The 17,002-nt window shown below is 44.4% G+C and overlaps 1 protein-coding gene and 1 pseudogene across 1 annotated transcript in view; both read right to left on the reverse strand.

The window, feature by feature from the left end:
- The window catches only part of LOC129394368 (mitochondrial calcium uniporter regulator 1-like), a 40,210-nt pseudogene extending 25,050 nt beyond the window's left edge, over positions 1–15,160 (reverse strand).
- Positions 1–17,002, reverse strand: part of SMG6 (SMG6 nonsense mediated mRNA decay factor) — a 244,113-nt gene that overhangs the window by 53,439 nt on the left and 173,672 nt on the right. The gene's annotated exons all lie outside the window — the stretch shown is intronic.

Here is a 17,002-nt window from a genome sequence, read left to right on the forward strand (position 1 = left end):
CATGATCAAGGCTTACTGCGGCCTCCACCTCCCAGCCTCCCAGGCTCCAGTGATCCTCCCCGCGACTTCAGCCTCCTGATTAGTGAACAGCTAGCATTGCAGGCGTGTGCCACCATGCCTGGCCAATATTTTTTTATTTTTTGAAGAGATAGGGCCTATTTGCCCAGATTGGACTCGAACTCCTGGGCTCAAGTGATCCACCCGCCTCGGCCTCACAACGTGCTTGGGTAACAGGCATGAGCCACTATGCGGGGCCTAAGGCCCAATTTCTAAATGAATACTCATTTGCTTACCAATTCCTGAACATTATAACATGCACTAGAGTTACAAAGAATACAGCACACATCCCTGCTCTCCAGCTGGGTCTTGAACAAAGCTGGCTTGGGAAAGGGTGCTGGCTCCATGAGAGCACAGAATTCTTATATGGATCTCTGGGTTATCAGGACTGGTTTCTCTTACACAGCTGCCAAGTGAGCTATATGGCATTCTTATCAAATGAAAGCAAACAGGTAGATCATCTAAAACCCATGGCCTCAAAACAATCACTCCTACTCCATTCTGGAGATCTTTTATTGTTTTCACCTTTCCTTTCCTGGACCTTTGGGGTATGGTCCCTACTAATATCCAGCCTACAGAGTTGAGACCCAACACAGAAAGACTTAAGGAGCATCTTCATGAAATCACTAAATTATCTCCTCCTGAGTGTCACAGGAGAGTAGTGGAACTAGTTATGAAGTAACAAACCCATGCATATAAACCCATGAAAGCACAATCTAAGTCCAATGCCTACCTTTATCAAATGAACAATGACCTTCAAAGTATTCAATCTGGAAGGCTAGAAACTCATTTCTTAAAAACTAGCATTGAGGCCAGGCACGGTGGCTCACGCCTGTAATCTCAGCAGTTTGGGAGGCCGAGGCAGGCGGATCACCTGAGGTCAGGAGTTCAAGACCAGCCTGGCCAACATGGCGAAACCCCATCTCTACTAAAAAAATACAAAAATTAGCTGGGCGTGGTGGCGCATGCCTGTAATCCCAGCTACTTGGGAGGCTGAGGCAGGAGAATAGCTTGAACCCAGGAGGCAGAGGTTGCAGTGAGCCTAGATTGCACCATTGCACTCCAGCCTGGGTGACAGAGTGGGACTCCATCACAAAACAAAACAAAAAATACCCCCCCAAAATGAAAACAAAACTAACATTGATTTGTTTAATCAGAATGACATTAAGCATGTGCTTCTCTTCTATCCTTCCAGTTTCCCATTGAAATGACTAAAAATAAATAAAATAAAAATGAAGAAAGCATCCATCAGTACTAGGCAACCCCATACCAGAAACTTTGGGAAACTGTCTGCAAGTCTAACAGTGGGTGGGACTGGAGTGAGAAAAAGGACAACTGATGTTCAACCCTTTTCAGGCTGAGTAAGAATACAGATGAGACCTTAGCGGCAGTACCACATTAATACCCTTATCTTGGGGCAACTAAGACAAGAACCAAGGTGGGTTGTGATGCAGTTGGAAGGGCACAGGGGCCAGGCGCGGTGGCTCACACCTGTAATCCCAGCACTTTGGGGGGCCAAGGCGGGTGGATCACCTGAGCTCAGGAGTTTGAGACCATCCTGGCCAACATGGTGAAACCCCATCTCTACTAAAAATACAAAAATCAGTTGGGCGTGGTGGCAGGCGCCTGTAATCCCAGCTACTCAGGAGGCTGAGGCACAAGAATCTCTTCAATCCAGGAGGCGGAGGTTGTGGTGAGCCGAAATCATGCCACTGTACTCCAGCCTGGGCAAAAATAAAATAAAATAAAATAAAATAAATGAAATGAAATAAAATAAAATAAATAAAAAAAAGAAGGGCACAACTGGATCCTACCAGGGTTGATGGGAAACACAGCAGGTATTTGTGGCTGCTAACTGATAGCTGGTGTGGGTGGCCAGATGAGGCAGAAGGAAGACACAGCTGAGGAGGATGGGTTCTAATAAAGGCAAAAAACCCAGAATAACAACATTAGGTTGAGAAACCTAGTCTACTCTAGCAAACAGAGTGTTTAACACTGGCAGTATAAATCAAATGTTCCTCTTTTCCCTTTGTCTGCACCTGAAAATCTTAAGAGGCCCATCTAAACTCTCAATATGAACAAGTATAGACTGGCCCTAATAAGGATGAAAAAAAAATCACCTAACATATAAAAAAGTATTGCAGTTCAACAGGATACCAATCTAAGGAATTGGTAAACCTCTTTCTAGAAGAGTCAATGAGAAAACAGGCACAAACTTCAGAAACTTTCAAACTAGTATTTAAAAATTTAATAGTAATGGCACAAGGAGAGATAAATAGACCTTTGGGGAAGAAGATACAGTCTAGAAATAGACCCAAACATATATAATCATCTGACTTATGACATGGCATCATTGCAGTTCAGTGGGGAAAACTGATCTTTCAATAAAATGAACCACAGACCTAAGTGTGAAAGGTAAAATAATATAGTTTCAAGATCAAAATACAGAAGAATATCTTCCTTCCAATATGTTGCACTTGGAATAGGCAAACATTTCTCTTTTTTGGGGGGGGAGGTGGGAGGTCAGGTTTTTGCTCTGTCCCCTAGGCTGGAGTACAGTGGCATGATCATAGTTTACTGTAGCCTCGAACTCCCGGGTCCAAGCAATCCTCCTGCTTCAGTAGCTAAGCGTGTACTACCATGCCAGGGTAATTATTTATTTAATTTGAGAGACAGGGTCTTGCTATATTGGCCAGGTTGGTCTTGAACTCATGGACGGAAGCAGTCCTCCCACCCTGGCCTCCCAAAGTGCAAGAATTATAGGTGTGAGTCACTGTGCCTGGCCACATTTCTTAAATAAGACACAAAAAGCTCTCACTAACTTTTAATAAAAATATATCTATTTATTATTTCATTTATTTATTTTTGAGACAGGATCTCGCTGTGTTGCCCAGGCTAGAGTGCAGTGGTATGATCTTGGCTCACTGCACCCTCAACTGCCTTGGCCCAAGCAGTCTTCCCACTTCAGCCTCTTGAGTAGTTGGTACATATGGGTATGAGCCACCCTGCCCAGCTATTTTTTATTTTTTATTTTTTTTGTACAGGCAGGGTCTTGCTATGTTGCCCAGGCTGGTACTGAACTCCTGGCCTCAAAGGATCCTCCCGCCTCGGCCTTCCAAAGTGTTGAGATTACAGGCATGAGCCACTGTACCTGACCAAGAAAAAATTATTTTAACTAAGATTTGTGTTCATAAAAACATACCATTAATACTGAAAAGATGGCTGGGCATGGTGGCTCACGCCTGTAATCCCAGCACTTTGGGAGGCTGAGGTGGGTGGGGTCAGGAGTTCGAGGTCAGGAGTTCCTTGAGGTCAGGAGTTTGAGACCAGCCTGGCCAACATGGTGAAACCCCGTCTCTACTAAAAATACAAAAATTAGCTGGGTGTGGTGGCGGGTACATGTGTAATCCCAGTTACTCAGGAGGCTGAGGCAGGAGAATCACTTGAACCCAGGAGGTAGAGGTTGCTGTGAGCTGAGATTGCGCCACTGCACTCCAGCCTGGGCGGCAGAGCAAGACTCTGCCTCAAAAAAATAAAAACCCTGAAAAGATGAACCACAGACTGCGAGAAGATATTTTCAATACTTCTATCCAACATAGGACTTATATTCAGAATACTGGAAAAAAAAACACCCTATAAATCAATAAGAAAAAAGACAAAGAATCCAAGAAAAACATGGGTAAAAATCAGGAACAGGCACTCCCCAGAAGAGGGTATTCAAATGGCCAATAGCAGAAGAAAAGGCACTCAATATCATTACTCATCAGGGAAATGCAAATTAAAATCACAATGAGAACAACAACAAAAAAAGAAAGCAAAACAAAACAAAAATCACAATGAAATACTTCTAGACAGTCACCAGTATGGCTTTTAATTTTTTTTTTTTTTGGGACAGGGTCTCTCTCTGTCGCCCAGTGTGTAGTGCAGGAGCGTGAACATGGCTCACTGCAGCCTTGACCTCCTGGGCTCATGTGATCCTTTCGCCTCAGCCTCCCAAGTAGCTGGGACCACAGATATACGTGGTCCTAGCAAGGATGCCTGCTCTCACCATTTCCTTTCAACTCACTAGTGGAGATCTCAGACACTGTATTAAGGCAAGAAAAAAAACGTTGAAAGCATAAAAATGGAAAAGAACTGCCTCTGTTTGCAGATGACATGATTGTTTAACACAAAAAATCCCAAATAATGCGCAAATAACTACTAGATTAAATTCTAATAAAAATGTCTTTAGGATTAAAGGATACATCGATATACAAAAGTCAATTGTATTTTCATATTCTAGCAGCAAAAGACTGGTAAATACAATTTAGAAACAATTCCATTTATAGTGGCATAAAAAATAAAATGTATTTAGGAATAAACTTAACAGACAACGTATAAGACCTGTACAATGAAAAGTATAAAAGACCTAGGTAAAACGCTAGCTATACTATGTTCATAAACTAGAAAAATGTTGTTAAGATGTCAATTCTCCCAAAACTGATACGTAAATTAAACTTACTCCCATAAGGATTCTAGCGTTTGTCGTAAGAATTTTTAAATAAAACAAAAAGAACAGAAAGCATGACACCCCCGCTTATATGCTCATCTGATATTTGAAAAAAAGTACCAAAGCAATCCAGCAGAGGCAAGAAATGCCTTTTCAATAAATAGTGCTGATATAACTTGATATCCATATGGGGGGAAAAAAGTTTTAGTTCTTATATTATACCATATACAAAATTAATTTGAAGACCAGGCACACTGGCTCATGTCTGTAATTCCAGCACTTTGGGAGGCCAAGGCAGGGGGATCACTTGAGTTCAGGAGTTCAAGAGCAGCCTGGGAAACATAGTGACACCCCATTTCTATAAAAAATTAAAAAATTAGCCAGGTGTGGTGGTGCTTGCTTATAGTTCCAGCTTCTTGGGAGGCTGAGGTGGGAGGATCACTTGAGCCTGGGAGGTTGAGGCTGCAGTGAGTCATCCATGCCACTGCATTCTAGCCTAGGTGACAGAGCAAGACCGTCTCAAAAAACAAAACAACAGGAATGGGCGCAGTGGCTCATGCCTGTAATCCCAGCACTTTGGGAGGCTGAGGCAGGCAGATCACTTGAGGTCAGGAGTTAAGAGACCAGCCTGGCCAACATGATGAAACCCCGTCTCTACTAAAAATACAAAAATTAGCCAAGCATAGTGGTGTGCACCTGTAGTCCCAGCTACTCAGGAGGCTGAGGCACGAGAATCACTTGAACCTGGGGAGCAGAGGTAGCAGTGAGCCAAGATCGTGCCACTGCACTCCAGCCTGGGTGTAAGAGTGAGACTCTGTCTCAAAAAAAAATTTATTTCCAATGTCTCATAGACCTAAATATAAAAGCTAAATCTAGATAGCTTTTTTTTTTTTGTCTTTTTAAATTTTGAGCAACGGTCTTGCTCTGTTGCCCAGGCTGAAGTGCAGTGGTGCAAACATGGCACACTGCAGCCTTGCCGTGCAAGGCTGCAAGTAGCTGGGACCACAGGTGTAGGCCACCATGTCTGGCTAATTTTTTAATTTTTTTGTAGTCATGGGGGTCTCACTATGTTGTCCAAGCTGGTCTCGAATTCCTGGACTGAAGGGATCCTCCTGCCTTGGCCTGATAAAGTGTTGAGATTATAGGCATGGGCCACTGTGCCTGGCTCAACGTAGCTTTTTTTTTTTTTTTTTTTTTGACATAGAATCTCGTTCTGTTGCCCAGGCTGGATGGAGTGCAGAGGTGTGACCTCGACTCACTGCAACCTCCGTCTCCCGGTTCAAGCAATTCTCCTGCCTCACTCTGCTGAGTAGCTGGGATTACAGGCACCCACCTGGCTATTTTTTTTTTTTTTTTTTTGAGACGAAGTCTTGCTCTGTCGCCCAGGCTGGAGTGCAGTGGCACGATCTTGGCTTACTGCAACCTCCGTCTCCCGGGTTCAAGCAATTCTCCTGACTCAGCCTCCCAAATAGCTGGGATTATAGGCACGTGCCACCACGCCCGGCTAATTTTTTGTATTTCTAGTAGAGATGGGGTTTCACTGTGTTAGCCAGGACGGTCTCAATCTCCTGACCTCGTGATCTGCCCGCCTCGGCCTCCCAAAGTGCTGGGATTACAAGCATGAGCCACTGCGCCCGGCCATAATTTTTGTATTTTTAATAGAGACAGGGTTTTACCATATTGGCCAGGCTGGTCTCGAACTCTTGACCTCAAGTGATCCGCCTGCCTCAGCCTTCCAAAGTGCTGGGATTATAGGCATTAGTCACCGCACCCAGCCCAGAATTATTTATTATTATTATTTGAGACAGAGTCTTGCTCTGTTGCCCAGGCCAGAGTACAGTGGCACGACCTCGGCTCACTGCAACCTCTGCCTCCTGGGTTCAAGTGATTCTTGTGCCTCAGCCTCCTGAGTAGTTGGGATTACAGGCATGTACCACCATGCCCAGCTAATTTATTTTTTTTTGAGACGGAGTCTTGCTCTGTTGCCCAGGCTGGAGTGCAGTGGCGTGATCTCGGCTCACTGCAAGCTCCGCCTCCTGGGTTCATGCCATTCTCCTGCCTCAGCCTCCCGAGTAGATGGGGCTACAGACGCCCGCTGCCATGCCTGGCTAATTTTTTTGTATTTTTAGTAGAGACCAGGTTTCACTGTGTTAGCCAGCATGGTCTCGATCTCCTGACCTCACGATCCGCCCGCCTCGGCCTCCCAAAGTGCTGGTATTACAGGCATGAGCCACTGCGCCCAGCCATGTCCAGCTAACGTTTTATATTTTTAGTAGAGAAACGGTTTCACCGTGTTGGTAAGGCTGGTCTTGAACTCCTGGCCTCAAGCGATCCACCCACCTCGGCCTCCCAAAGTGCTGGGATTCCAGGCGTGAGCCACCGCGCCCGGCCTCCATACAGCGCTTAGAGGAGAACCGAGTAGAAGATCCTCATCACTTGGGATTTTTAGCCCTCATAAAGTAATAACCATAAAAGAAAAGCAGGATAAATTGATTTCATGAAAATTAAAACCTTTTGCTTATCAAAAGATATTAAGAAAATGAATAGGTAAGACACAGACTTTGTGAAAATATTCACAAAACATGTATCTGACAAATTACTTACATCCAGAATACATAAGGAACTCAACAAGAAAATAACTCAAGAAAATGGGCGGAAGATGTGAAAAGATCCTTCATAAGGAAGATACGCAAAAAAGTCAGTAAGCATATGAAAAAGTATACAACTTCAGCTGGGCCTGGTGGCTCACGCCTAGCACTTTGGACGAGTGAGGCAGGAGGACTACTTGAGCCCAGAAGCTGGAGAGCAGCGTAGGCAACACAGCAATACCTTGTCTCTACAAAAAACTGTAAAAAAATGAGCCCAATGTGGTGGCACACACCTGTAGTCTCAGCTACTTGAGAGGCTGAGGCAGGAGGATTGCCCAAACCCAGGAGGTCAAGTCTGCAGTGAGCCGTGATTGTGCCACTGCTCTTTGGCTTGAGTGATAGAGCAAGACCCTGTCTGAAAAAACAAAAAGTACAGAACTTCATTAGTCATCAGGGAGATACAAATTAAAGCCAAAAATGATATATCACCAGTCACCACACACCTACCAGAAAGAGGATGTGAAGCAATGGGAAGTGTCATAATTGTTGGAGTATAACAAAATCATCTTTGGAAAAAGCTGTAGGGCGGGGGTATCCAATCTTTTGGCTTCCCCGGGCCACAATGGAAGAACTGTCTTGGGCCACGCATAAAATATAATAGCACTAACTATAGATGATGAGCTTAAAAAAAAAAAGGGGGGGGCAAAAAAGCTCATAATGTTTTAAGAAAGTTTACGAATTTGTGTTGGGCTGCATTCAAAGCATCCTGGGCTGCGTGCAGCCTGTGGGCCACGGGTTGGACAAGCTTGGTCCAGGGGATCTCTAATAAAAAATGCACATCTAATCTCTGACTCGGCAATTCTAATCCTAGGCATTTACTCAAGTGAAAACACATGTCCAAAAACAGATTTGTGTACAACTATTCACAGCAACTTTATTCGTAACAGCTAAAAACTGGAAACAGATTCACTGTCTGTCAACCAGATAAACTGTGACATATTCATAAAATGGAATACTACTCAGCAATAAAAAGGAGTGAGCTACTAATATATACTAATATATGTAACAACATAGAGGAATCTCAAAAAGATTAAGCTAAATGAAAAAAGCCTTTCTCAAGAGCATGTACTTATTGTGTGATTCCATTTACATGGGGTTCTAAAATAGGCAAATCTAATCTTGGTGGAAAAAATCAGAACAGAGCTTGCCTCTGGGGACAGAGGTGGAGATAAGGGATTATAATATAATTATATGATTATTTATATATATACACACACACATATATGTATATATGTATATGTGTGTCTGTGTGTGTGTGTGTGTGTGTGTAGAGAGAGAGAGTGTCACCCAGGCTGGAGTACAGTAGCATGATTTTGGGCTCACTACAGCCTTGACCTCCTGGGCTACTAAAGCAGCTCTCCTGAGTAGCTGGGTCAACAGGTGCTAGCCACTACATTTGGCTAATTTTTGTATTTTTTGTGGAGATGGGGTTTCGCCATGTTGCCCAGGCTGGTCTTTTCTTTTCTTTTCTTTTGAGATAGTCTCACTCGGTCGCCCAGGCTGGAGTGCATGGCGCAATCGCAGCTCATTGCAACCTCTGCCCTCCTGGGTTCAAGCAATTCTCATGCTTCAGCTTCCTGAATAGCTGGGATTATAGGTGCCCGTCACCACATCCAGCTCATTTTTGTATTTTTAGTAGAGACGGGGTTTCACCATGTTGGCCAGGATGGTCTCGAACTCCTGGCTTCAAGCAATCTGCCCGCCTTGGCCTCCCAAAGTGCTAGGATTATAGGCATTAAAAAAATTATTTAAAAGAAGAAAAAATGGATGGATGGATGGATAGATGGGGGAAGAGAGGGAGAGAGAGACATAAACAGATAACATGATAAGACAAATACAGTAAAATGAGAATCACAGCATGTAGGTACTGGGTATAAGTGAGCTCACTGGAGAATGTTCAACTTTGCTGTATAATAAAATGTTGGAAAATCAATCACATCACTAAAAAAATAAAAAGACAACATCTGGAAGCAGTGGACCTAGTCAGATTAAAAAAAGAAAATCTGCATCAATCCCTGTTGCCGTCACTAAACAGCTGTCTCATTAGCTATTAAGGAAAACACAGTGTCAGAGGGCTGGTTTTGCCATGTAAAAGAAGTCTTCAGCTTGCTGTGTCCTAACACTGGATCGCATATAAATCCCCAAATTCTAAAGGCTAGAAAGGTTTAAAATGTAGATGCAGCTTCAATATCCAGGAGGCAGAACTAAGAACAAGAGATGTAAATCTAGCTCTGGCAGTGGGAAGCGGGGCGGGGGGCAATGGCGAAGCTAAGTTAGAAGCCGCCAGCCACTTAGCCTCTCCAGCTCCGGTAGTTCTGTGTCTGGACGTCGGCCCCATATACTGGCTTAAAACCTCAAGACACTAGAGGATCTCACCAGTGGGAGGTGCCAGAGCAGCTGAAACATGTCCCTGTAAACAATAAATGTTTATCTGGGCAGATAACCTGGCAGACAGCCTTATTCTCATCTTAGGCAACTCGAAACTCCACAACAGGAGACTGAGCACAGAGGGGCCCCTTCCTCTTTGCCACATGGGTAGGAAGCAGAGATGGAGGTGGTCCTGGCTCCTACCACATGAGGGGTGGCAGAAAGCCACTCTCTGTAAATGCCAGCTTCTTCCCTGCTGGATGATGGCCAGATTCCCTTAAACACAGAGGGTGGGGACAGAGAAGTCAAGTGAAGCAACGCTAGACAATGCTGCCGCACAACGCTGGCTGCTCCACCGCAGCCCTGAAGGTATGAGGAACCCTGGCGTGTTGGCGGCTGCCTCAGGAACCGCGCTGGCTAAGGGCTTCCCCAGGCCTGGGTGGGAGGCTTGTCACTGACTCTGGCCACACACATAGGCTTGGTCGCCACCTCGGTCAGTGGCAAACAGCTGCTGAGAGGGGAGGGGAGGAGTAGACCCAGGGGTGCTGTGTGCTGCACAGCCAAATCTTCCACTTCTGGAGACTCCAAACGATATTCCTAAGAGCCATATGGCTTAAACCCCATGGAGGTACCAGGAAAAAGGCAGTACGACGGAAAGAGGCAGCTGGAAGGAAGGAATGGAAGTGTGTTGACGGCACAGAAACTCCTTTCATTGACAATTAACTGCAAACAATTTTATTACCAGTTCTGAAACCCCAATCCCTAACTGATGAATTAAATCTTGGCAATGGTTATTCCTTCCACCTATACGCTTCTGCCCACACTCTTCTTGGAAGGAGAGAGGATAGGGAAGTGAAACCCACAGTATGCCGAAAGGGAAGTCGAGCTCTCATTCATAAGACTACTAAGCTCTCTCCCAGGGAAGAGAATGGAGATGGCACAACAAAGGCTCTTTGCTCTGAAATAGCACCGAAGTGAAGCCCGGCAGAGCCAGGGTGTGGATCTTGGATGGAGTGCAGAGGAGGAGTGTGTTTGTGTATATGTTTGTGCTCATCTGGTTTTTGTTGGGGGAAGGTGACAATTCATTCTTTTGATTTCATTCAAACTTAGAGCTGCTTTTATAATCACTTCCTGAAAACACAGCAGGAAGAGAGTGCTATCTGCTCACCCCACCCTCCATTTAACACTGCCCCAGCAATCCAACTATGTGCTTTACACTGAGGAGAGGCCAGCTTCTTGCCTTTGGCAGCACTGAAGGCCAGACATTACCAGCACTCCTGTGTACAGCTCAAGGCTCCACCCAAATCAGACTGCACACACTGAATCCAAGAGGAATATCATTCCAGAACAACAACCCAGGAGAGAGAGAGGAGAGCTGAGCAGGCTGGGTGGGACAGTTGGGGCACTTCTAACTTCTGACACCAGGACACCCAAGTGGTTGGCAGAGGCATTTTGGTAGTGCGGTGACAGATAAACTGTAGTGTGGGAAATCCCAAATGCTACAGTAAAGAAGTTATCTCTGTACAAAGAGAGGGGTGACAATAAGGGTGGGGTACAGGCCACAGGGCAGTAAGGTAGAGAAATCAGTTTTAGCGAACTGGCTAGCTACTGGGTTAGTCCAATTCTGAATACACAAGTAATATTCTAGCCTCTTTTCAGGAGAGACTGATGTAGAGTAGTCAGGGGCAGGCCAGGAAACAAAGTTCCATTTCTGGCCTAAAGTGGATTGGAGGGTTCCTCCGCAGAGAGTCGTAACAGAGTGTTTATATAAAACCCCACAAACCCACTGCTCCTGGCTGTCCAAGGCCAAAGGCATCTTCTTCCTGGAGAGCTGTGTCTCTTACCCTCTAGGCTCTAAGACTCCCTATTTTACTTAGTCAGGTTTCCTGTTTACTCTGAGACCTGTGATCTCCCCGGGGAGTCATTAGAGAGAAGCTGGGTAAGGGGCAGCAGGGAGACGGAACAGTACTAAGGACACAGGTCTTCCGCATCCTACCATTACTTCTTACATGGCAGAAAAACGAATGGACACTGAAAGGGGGTTTCCTGGTTTAATTAATTATTTACAGCGTTTATTCTTTATTTTTTGTTTCTAATGTGCAGGCATCTCTTAGACTGCTGACCCTCAAGGAAAATGCAATTGGGAGCACAACCATGATTGGCACCGAAAGGCATTTTTTGTTGCTGTTCCCATGAGAACCCCATCAGAATGATGAACAAGGTACATACGCTGCTATAAAATAATCAGCATCTCCATTTGGAGAAGGAATTTCTTTTAAAAACACCTCATTTGGGGCACTATGGTCTCTTCTTCTATGGAAATAGGAAGAGGCAGAAGGAGTTCCATTCCTGCCAGAGAAGAGTCTACTTTTTGCTAATTTTTTGGAAAACAAGAGGTTCTCTTTGGCTCTGGAGAAAAACAGACATTTCCAAAGGGAAAATAGAGAAGGAGACAGGGTCTGATGTGGCAAGACTTGTAGCCCTCTCATATCTCCGAGACAGAGATAACCTGGAGGGACCGAAACCCCCTATTTATTCACCCTTCTAACCATGCATTCCATACAATCCAGACATCCTGAGACCAATGATGATTCAGATACTACAAGGCCTCTGAAGACGTCATTACAATCCTATGATTTAGGAAGAAAAGAAAATCTGAGGATAATTCTCTTGGGCTGTGCTGACCAATAGGATGATGATTAGCTACAATATGGCCAAACAAATTTATATTTCCTAAAATTGAATATAATTAAAAACGGAGTTCCAATAAATGGAAAAACATTCTATGTTCATGAATTGGAAGACTTAATATTGTTAAGCTAACTACAGTAACCAAAGCAATCTACAGATTCAATGCAGTTCCTATCAAAATCCCAATGGCATTTTCCACAGATCCATAAAAACACATCTTAAAATTCATATGGAATCTAGCTGGATGCAATGGCTCATGCCAGTAGTCCCAGCACTCTGGGAGGCCAAAGCGGGCAGATTGCTTGAGGTCAGGAGTTGGAGACCAGCCTGGTCAACATGGCAAAACACTGTCTATACTAAAAATACAAAAATCAGCTGGGTGTGGTGGCGCATGCCTGTAATCCCCGGTACTTGGGAGGCTGAGGCACAAGAATCGCTTGAACCTGAGAGGCAGAGGTTGCAGTGAGCTGACATTGTGCCACTGCACTCCAGCCTGGGAGATGGAGTGAGAACCCATCTCAAAAAAAAAAAAAAAAAAAAAAAAAAAAAAAAAAAATCATATGGAATCTTAAGGGACCCCATATAGCCAAATTAATCTTGAAAAAGAACAAAAGTTAGAGGGCTCATGCTTCTGGATTTCAAAACTTACTGCAAAACTATACTAATCAAAACGGTGTGGTACTGGCATAGAATAGAACGGAAAACCTAGAAGTAAACTCTCACAAATACAGGGTCAACTGACTTTTGACAAGGGTGTCAAGACCAATTCCAATCTTATGGAAGGAATAGTCTTTTCAATAAAAAGAGCTTAAAAAAACCTGGATATTCACATGCAAAAGAATGAAGCTGGACCCTTACCTAAGACCATATACAAAAACAAATTCAAAATGGATCAAAGACCTAAAAAGAGCTAAAACTAGAAAACTCTTAGAAGAAAGCATAAGGGAAATCTTTATGACACTGGATTTGGCAATGATTTCTTGGATATGACATCAAAAGCATAGGAAACAAAAGAAAAAAATAAGCAGACCAGACACAGTGCCTCATGTTTGTAATCCCAGCACTTTGGGAGGCTGAGGCAGGCAGATCACTTGAGGTCAGGAGTTGAGACCAGACTGGCCAACATGGTGAAACCCCATCTCTACTAAAAATACAAAAACTAGCCAGGTGGGCCCCTGTAATCCCAGCTATTTGAAAGGCGGGGCACAAGAATCACTTGAACCCGGGAGGTGGAGGTTGCAGGGAGCCAAGATCAAGCCACTGCACTCTGGCCTGGGCAACAGAGCTCTGAGGCTCAGTTTCAAAAAAAAAAAAAAAAAAAAAGCAAACTGGACTTTATCAAAATTAAACACTTTTGTGCATCAAAGGTGGAAACTCACACCAGTAATCTCAGCACTTTGGGAGGCTATGGTGGGACGATCACTCGAGGCCGAGGAGTTCAAGAGAAGCTTTGGCAACATGGGGAAACCCTATTTCTACACACACACGCACACACATGCACGCACGCACACAGACACAAACATACATGCACGCACGCGCACACATGCACACACACACATATACGCGTGAACACACGCGTGCATATAATTAGCTGGGTGTGGTGGTACGTGCTTGTGGTCCCAGCTACTTAGGAAGCTGAGGTGGGAGGATCCCTTGGGCTTGGGAGTTCGAGGCTGCAGTGAGCCGTAATGGCGACACTGCACTCCAGCCTGGGCAACACAGAGAGACCTTGTCTCAAAAAAAAAAAAAAAGACAAATATTGCATGATTCTACTTATATGAGATACTTACAATAGGGAAATGCATAGAGCTAGAAAGTATAAGTTGCCAGGGGAAGGGGGAATGAGGAGTTACTGTGTAATGGTTACGGCGTTTGGAATGATGAAGAGTTCTGGAAATGGATAGTAGTGATGGTCGCACAACACTGTGAATGTACTTAATGCCACTGAGTTGTACACTTAAGAAATGGTTGAAATGGTAAATCCTTTTTTCCCCCCTCTTTAAATAGACACTTTATTAGATCCACAGGTGATAAAATCCCAGAGCTACTGTTAGGCACGTAAATATAGACCCTGCTAAATATTTAATATTATCAAGCTTGTATGACTCAAGCATGGTTTTGGGGCCAGCATCCTCAGTTTCTATCTTCCTATCTCTCTGGGTGACGGCCCGATCTTGCTGGGCATGCAATGTCACTATTTCTGTTCTCAATTCCAGCAGCTTCCTTTCATTCAACGAATACAATTCTTTTACTCTGCTCTTTTCTAGGTTGAAGTCTAATTTAGTATCTGTTCGGATTTTAATCACTTCATCCATTACTTGTTTTAACTGATGTAGTTTGAGTTTTATTTTCTCACGTTCTGCTCTGAGGGCTGAAAATTCACTCTTCTCCAAAGTAATCATATCGTTTTTCACATTCACAGTCTGAAACATTATTTGCTGAAGAGCGATCTCCTGCTGCATCTTGGTGGCCATATCTTTGTAGACGATGTCCACGTTGGCCTCCAGTACCTTGACCAATGCAGACACAATGATTTCTGCTTGCTGAGTAGCAAACCCATGGTCTTCCAGAAAGCACACTAAGGAACGAGTGTCAAAGGAGAGCTTCCTACTCCCAGAAGAGCTGAAATCTCTCCTGTGCTCCAGCTGCAGGTATCCAGCAGACTCCTGCAGGAAGTGAGTATGGGCACCATGCTGAAGCATGGGTGAAGGGCGCTGGCAGCAGCAGCGATGCCCGGGGCAAGGCCCCACAGGCACATCCACGCGCCGCTTTGTCCAGCCAGTGGGGCGGCATACCCAAGGCACGAGCGCTCCCAGTCCCTAGGCTGCCGGCACGGAGCGGCGGCGGTCAAGTGCAGGGAGGGCACGAAATGGTAAATTTTATGTTGTGTATATTTTACCACAATTAAAAAAAATCATTTCTTCAGGTAGACCAGCCGCATTTCATGTGTTCAACAGCTACATGCGGCCAGTAGTTACCATACTAGACGGTGTCAAGTAGAACACTTTCCCCACTGCAGAAGGTGGTATTGGACAGGATGGCTCTAGAGTTAGATTAAAAACCACCGGATTCTGATGTCAACGGTACTAACCTATACGCCAATCCAACTGCCTTATGCTGTATTCTGTATGCCACTATCCTGCCAATTTGTTATTCTAACAGCCTCTCCAACCATTGTATACCCACTATTGCAAACTTGAGGTCAGGAGTTCGAGACTAGCTTGACCAACGTGGTGAAACCCCGTCTCTACTAAAAATACAAAAATTAGCTGGGCGTGGTGGCGTGCACCTGTAGGCCCAGCTACTTGGGAGACTGAGACAGGAGAATCACTTGAACCCAGGAGGTGGAGGTTGCACTGAGCCAAGATCGCGCCACGGCACTCTATACTGGGTGACAGAGCAAGACTCAAAAAAAAAAAAAAAAAAGAGAGAGAAAGAAAGAAAGAAGGAAGACAAAAAGACAGAAAAAGAAAGAAAGAAAGAAAATGGCATGCAAGCAGCAGAGTAAAAACCTTTAAGAAAATGAAAGAAATATGTTATCTCCCATGAAACAACTATGAGTCAAGAATATGCTCATTTTGAAGTTTGGGAGAGTACACTGGACTATTTTAGGAAGAAAATGATAGTTTTAAATTAGAATTTTATTACTGGGCTGGGTGGGGTGGCTCACACCTGTAATTCCAGCATTTTGGGAAGCCAAGGCAGGCGGATCGCTTGAGCCCGGGATGGCGAAACCCCATCTTTATTAAAAATACAAAAAAGTAGCCAGATATGGTGGCACATGCCCATAGTCTCAGTTACTCAGGAGGGTGAGGTGGGAGGGGCAAGCCCAGGGAGGTCGAGGCTGCAGTGAGCCATAATCGCACCACTGTACTCCAGCCTGGGCAATGGGAATAAGAACCTATTTTTAAAAAATTATTAATGTGTAACCCCATATAAACAGGTTAAAAAGAAAAACTACACGATCATCAACAGATTAAGAAAAAATATTTAATAAAATTCAGCCCTTATTTGTGATTTAAAGAAAATACTCAGCAATCTAGGAACAGAAGCGAATGGTCTTAACCTGACAAAATACACTTATCACAAATCTATGGGCCAGGCATGGTTGGTCACACCTGTAATCCCAGCACTTCGCGAGGCTGAGACGGGCAGACCACTTGAGGTCAGGAGTTCGAGACCAGCCTGGCCAACATGGTGAAATCCTGTTTCTACTTAAAATAAAAAAATCAGCCTGGCGTGGTGGTGCGCTCCTGTAACCACAGCTACTCGGGAGGCTGAGACAGGAGAATCGCTTGAACCCAGGAGGTGGAGGTTGCAATGAGCTGAGATCATGCCACTGCACTCTAGCCTGGGTGACAGAGCAAGGCTCTGTCTCAAAAAAAAAAAAAAAAAAAAAATCCATGACAAGTAGATTTAATAATGTAACTTTAGAAGCATTGCTATTAAAGTTAGAAACATAGAATTTCTATTATTATGGCTACCATTATAGAACAAGACAGTTCAGTAAAGTTGATAGATGTAAGATGAAGATAAAGAAACAGCATTTAGGCTGGGGGCGAGGTGGCTCACATCTGTAATCCCAGCACTTTGGGAGGCTGAGGCGAGTGGATCACGAGGTCAGGAGATGGAGACCATCCTGGCTAACATGGTGAAATCCCGTCTCTACTAAAAAATACAAAAAATTAGCCGGGCGTGGTGGCGGGCGCCTGTAGTCCCAGCTACTTGGGAGGCTGAGGCAGGAGAATGG

Source organism: Pan paniscus, chromosome 19, assembly GCF_029289425.2.
Source record: "Pan paniscus chromosome 19, NHGRI_mPanPan1-v2.0_pri, whole genome shotgun sequence".
NCBI classification, from domain to species: Eukaryota; Metazoa; Chordata; class Mammalia; order Primates; family Hominidae; genus Pan; species Pan paniscus.